The sequence below is a fragment of the Phalacrocorax aristotelis genome, chromosome 20 (genome assembly GCF_949628215.1).
Source record: "Phalacrocorax aristotelis chromosome 20, bGulAri2.1, whole genome shotgun sequence".
Classification (NCBI taxonomy): domain Eukaryota; kingdom Metazoa; phylum Chordata; class Aves; order Suliformes; family Phalacrocoracidae; genus Phalacrocorax; species Phalacrocorax aristotelis.
In genome coordinates this window covers 8,826,934-8,833,099 of record NC_134295.1, presented here as the reverse complement: position 1 = coordinate 8,833,099, position 6,166 = coordinate 8,826,934, and positions in this window count along the sequence as shown.

The window sequence follows — 6,166 nt, the reverse complement described above, 5'->3', positions numbered from 1 at the left end:
CCCATGTAGGAATACCATGTAGAGCCCAACTACCACCTCCCGTTAAAAGATATACTCAAGCATTACACCCTGTACACATACAAACCTGAAGACCGTTAGCATGTACTCTCAGCTAGCACTCTAGCTGCCAGCTACAGTCATCCCCTTAGCATCTACAAAATACTACTAAAGTTACTGACCTTTCCCATTGCTTTGAGCTATTGGCTCTGCACAAGGCTACACAGGGTTTTACAGAAGTCTATGGATATTAACTATCCACTTGTATCGCTCTTCTTTTCCTAAAGAAACAGCATATATAAATTGCCATACATAAATGCATACAGAACACTCACCCTAACCCCTACCACATTTTATCAATACCCTTAACAGTTCATGTCAACACCTTCCAGATTACACAAGAGAGTTTATGAAAATAATTTTAAGATTCAATAAAGTTGAGAATTCCAATAATAAAAAGAAGCATACTCAAAACTAAAAAGAAAAATATAACAGAACAACATACTATCAAGCCATCTTACCACACCTAAACCTCCAATGCAGTATTAGATAAGGAAAAACATATGTTTAGACACAAATGATCTTTCAAATTTAAATGCCACCAACCCTTATCAAGTTCTAAAAGCCTTACCTCCCACAAACATCTGCATTTCTTTAAATATCAAAACATACCTATCCAAAATATTTAAACAGCGCAAAAATTACAATTAAGTGCAGGAACACCAAAGCACCCACACTGGAGAAACCCAGGAGGAAAGTGAACTCCCTCACCAGAGGCTGTGGCTCATATACCCCGGGCCCTGCCCGCCACCCTTCCCACAATCACCTGGGAAAGGGGAGGGGTGAACCACCACAGGGTATAAAGGCAGCTGAAGGAACAGCAGGGAGTTTTCTCATGTGCTTTATGTTTACAGCATGGAAGATGACAAATAGAGTGGTTCTTACTGCAATTGTACGACCATTTGTTTTTCTTCCCCTATGTGTATTGCATCAGCAATGTGGCCAGGTAAGAAATTAAACCTCACTTTCCTGGGATGTATACAGGGAAAAACCATGTCTTACTAATTTATATAGAAGAGCAGCTCCTGGATTATAACAACACTATTATGACCATTAGTTATATGTTTTACTTTTCTGTAAAACAGAAGAGTTATACAATTATGGTTCATTTCTAGCAAAACCACACATACTATCTACATACTAGCAGAGCTATAGTCTAGATATGGCTGAATGGCAAAGTGAATTAAATCTCTGGTTCCAATGAAATTATTTTCTATAAATCACTGATAATTCAGAGTAATTTTGACACTGTCTGACTGATTTGCTTAAGAGACTGATAGCAGTCTTAAAGGACAAAAATTACAAAAGGGAAATACAGGAATGGTATCAAAAGTTATATGAAGCATCCTAATGAGCATATAAGCAGCTAAATAAAGAATAAATGGGGAAGTGCCATAAAAACTCATCGAGACGTGTGTTGCTAAAAATAGATCCAGGTTATTGATTCTCCAAGAATATCAAGAGAAGATCAGAGCCACCCGTAGACATTTTTGGGGTACCAGATAGCAAAGAGAAACATACAATAAGACAGAAAACAAATTAATTACTGCAGAGTACAAAGATGGCTTTAGGAAAGGTTCTGGCAGAACAAGAGGCATTGTCACAGAGATAGGAATAGTTTCTAATGGACCAGAGAAACTAAAGCAGTGGTGAGAATGCAGGAAGCTCAAAAGGGAATTCACCAAACTAACAGATATTCTCGGGGGAGCCAGAACAGGGGGGCAGCAAAGAATTGAGAAAACAGAACGGGGATCGGGGTAACAGATACCGACTCAGGAATAGAGCTGGAGGGTAAAGAGGGGTGCAAAGTGCCCTTCTGAGCTAGAACAGGGTCCTGGGCTATAGGGGATGTCTCACGGGAACTCAGCAAACGGAGCAGAGGAGTCCCGAGGGAGCCCAAGACACCAAAGAAGCCTTGGAGCTGGAGCCTGAGGGAAGTCTAGGAAAGGACTGTGACTAGGATAGAAGATGTCCTGAGGAAGGCAGAGAGACAGAAAAATATTTGGGGATGTGACAATTGCATCCAGAGGGCATCTGAGCTCAGTAAACGCAACGTGAGAAAGCCAGGGAACAAATGGAGGCACAAACAGAAGGAAGAAAGGACAGAATGACTGCTGTGCGCAGCATATACAGACTTGGGAAATCGTCAGATGGTGAGAGAGGGGTGCGAGTGCCACGGCAAAGCTAAAACTGCGCAGAATGCGACCTCAAGGGGACCAATAGGTGTTGCAGCACCCTGAGGGGTCCCGGATGCGGCGCAGAGACAAAAGAATGCTCTGGGAAACAAGGATATGGTCTGGAGGCGTGTGACCAAATTACAGATCTCCTCAGGAGCCGGGGACCGGCTGGAGGTACCGTAGTCAGCAGACGGTACGCTAAGAGCGCTCCGAGGCACAAGCAAACCTGACGACTGGGTTCAGAGATAACAAGGGAAGACCAAAGTCTGCTACTGAGCTAAAACAGGGTTGTGGGATGAAAAGGGGCTCTCTGGACACACGGTGACTGGGAGCGGAGGGGTCACGAAAGGCTCGCGGGGTAAGAGATTGAAAAGGAGAGTAAATGCTACCAAAATGCTGTGGAGTACAGGGAAGGTCTCGGGAGGCATCCTAGATGGCATAGAAAAGAAAAAGATTGCTCTTTTTTGGGAACAGATGTCTCGGGAGAGGTGCAATTGCGACAAAAATGTGCTGCTGGGGAACGTCTAAGACGGTGAGGTAAAAGGACGATGAGGTAGAAGAAGAAATTTAAAAAGCTGACACGCTAACAAAAGACAAGAAATGATTCAAGTGCTAATACAGCCAATGGATAACATGAGGCAGAAAGGTTAAAAACTGATAGTAAAGAAATAGGGAAAAACATAAATACCAAAGGCCAACTGAATGGGAGATGTAGGAAAAAAAAAAATAAACTGCAGGATGTTAGAAAAACAGAGAGAAAAATTAAAAGACAGGGACAGGGAACTGAAACGGGAGCGGAAAGAAAGTTAAAATGCAGCGGTACTAATGAAAGACAAGAAATAATTCTGAGAAACAGCAAAGGGAATAAAAGTAGACAGAACATTTAGGAAGCAAGAGATTAGGAAAAGGAAGGGCAAAAATAAATAGGGACAGCCAGCTAGAAGAGACAGCAAATTTTAAAAGCTGTGACGCTAAGGGAAGAGAAGAAATCATTTTTAAAAGACAGCAAAGGGAGAAAAAATTGGCATAGAAAAGGTTTAAAAAGCAAGGGGGATTATGGAAATAAAGATAAAATTTAAAACATAGGGACAGCAAACGGATGAAGAAAACTGGTGAAGTGATGGTGTTAAGGGAAGACATATACTTGAAAGAAAACAGAGCAAAATAAGCACAGGAAACGGGCTAAAGGAAGAAATCTAAAAAGTGACAGGGATTAAGGAAACCGAGAGCAAACTATTAATAATAGGGATGGAAAATCGAAAAATATTATAAAAGCAAAGGTACTGCTACTAAGGACAAGAAATAACTCTAAAACATAAAGACACCAGATAAAATTGTACAAAATTTTAGAGGCAAATATGATTCAAGAAATGAGGGAAAAATAATTAAAAATAGCAAACGTCAAGTAAAATGGAAATGTAGAAAGAAAGTGGAAAAAGCAAGGTCATTAGTGAAAAATAAGAAATAACTTTTTTTAAACTTCCAAAGGAATGAGAGTTAACATAAATAACATTTAAAAAGGAAGGGCTTATAGGGAAATAAAAGAAAAAATTAAAACAGAGACTGTAACCTAGAAGGGAGGTAGAAAGAAAATGGAAAAACCGAGGGCGCTAAAGAGAGACGAGAAATAATTTTGCAAAGACAGCAAAGAGAACTGAGATTGCTGTAGAAAGAAAGCCTAGCCAGCAGTGCGTATTAGGAAATAAAGACAATCTTATGCAATAAGGACAGTGACCCAAAACAGACGTGAAAAGGAAATGTAAAAAGCGAGAGCGCTATGAAAAATAATTGAGAAGTAACACCGGCGAACGAGACAAAAGTAGGAAAGTTTAAAAGCCAAGGGACTAAGAGACAATAACAACTAAAAAATAGTAATAGAATTAAAACACAGACATAAAATTTTAAAAGCGATGGTGCTAAGGAAAGAGCTGAAAATGAGCAAATGACCACAGTAAAGGTGATAATAGTACACAAAAAGAACACGATAAACGCAAGGGTGGTTAGGGTACCACTGGAAAAAAATTAAAAGGGATTGAATAAGGAGTTCATCTATCTCAAAGGGGGAAAAGCATTCTTCCTTGGGAATTTGCAGGGCTCGGGGAGACGGCTTTAAGGGAGACTTGAAGGGAAAGGGATATAGCCAGGCTTGCTAAAGAAGAGCCTAGGGGTGGCGTGCCGAGCTCGAGGGCAAAATCGACATCCCGGCTTGAGCGTGTCTACCCCGGTGCACGCAGCACGGATGCCGTAAGGCAGGAGATAGAAGCTGTTGTGCAGCGGGATAGCTTTGATTTTCTTGCCGTCGCAGACATCGCAGCATCATAGAACGTTCTGGGTCAGAAGGGACCCACGAGGATTAGAGTCCGACTCCTTTCCCTGCACAGGACAACCCCAAATTCACCCCACGCCTCCGATGGTGTTGCCCTAGTGCTACTTGATTATTGTCAGGCTTGGCGCTGTGCCTGCTTCCCTGGGGAGCCTGTTCCGTGTTCCGTGGCCCTCTGAGTGAAAAACCTTTTCCTAATACCCACCGTAAACCTCCCCTGGCGCATCCTCCTGCCGTTCCCTCAGGTCCTATTGTTGGTCACCGGAGAAAAATGATTGGCACCTCCTCCACCCCTTGTGAGGAAGCTGCAGACTGAGATGAGGTCTCCCTGTCTCTAGGCTTAATAAACCAAGTGACTTTAGCTGCTCCTAGTACGGTTTCTCACCAGATGCGGTGGGATGCCTCGTACAATTTGAGTGCTGCAAAGGATGGCTCTAATCTCTTACAAAGGGTTAGGCAAGGAAGGAGATGTGGTGGGGTGGCTCTGTACGTTAGGTAGTGTTTTGGTTGTAGAGAGCTCAATGATTGGGAGGATGAGGTTGACAGCTTATGGGTAAGGATGAGGGGAAAGGCCAAGGAGGCAGATATCCAGCTGGGGGTCTGCTGTAGACCACCTGACTGCAATGATGAAGTAGCTGAAGAATTCTACAGGCAGCTGGAAGAACTCTCCCACTTGCTACCCCTTATTCTCATGGGGCACTTGAACTTACCAGATGTCTGCTGGAAAGAAAACGCAGCAGAGGAAACTGTCTAGGAGGTTCATGGAGCACATGGAAGGTAACTTCCTGATGCAGCTGGTAAATGAGCCTACTGGGGAGGTGCCTCGACTGACCTGCTCTTTAGAAACAGAAGAACTGGTGGGAGATGTGGGGGTTGGAAGCCATTTTGTGCCTAGCAACTGCACCCTGATAGAATTCCTGATGCCTGGCAAAATAAGGAAGGGGGGCTGGCAAAATCTGTACCGTGGACTTGCGGAGGGCAGGCTTTGGACTCTTCGGGACGCTGGTTGAAAGGGTTCCTTGGGAGGAAGTCCTGAAGGGCTAAGGGGTCCTGGAAGGCTGGACGTTGAAGAAGGAAATCTGGAAGGTGCAGAACCAGGTTGTCCCTGTGTGCAGTAAGACAAACGGGCAGGAAGATGACAGGCCTGGCTGAACAGAGAGCTTTTGCGGTGGCTCGGGGCGGGGGGAAAGGAGAGTTTACTGCTTTTGAAGAATGGGTAGGCAAGTCAGGAACAGAACACAGAGCTTGTTATGCCAATCGGAGAGCAAACCAGGAAGGCGAAAGCCCAGCTAGAACTCAACTGGCCACTGTTGTTAGAGATGACAAAACATGCTTTTACATATATGCTAACAGAAAGAAAACCAAAGAGAATCTCCAGGCTCTACTGGGGGCTGGGGTGGGGAATGCTGCCACTGAGGAATAGACTGAGGTACTTGAAGCCTTCTTGGCCTCAGTCTCTAGTAGACTGGCTGTTTATCACCAGGGTAGTAATGGTTCACCTTCAGTGCGCTCACCAGGCATGTACAGGATGACCAGGGGATCAGGCCCAGACACCGCAGGTTCTGCCTGACCAACCCAGTCTCCTCCTATGACCAGGTGACCCACCTAG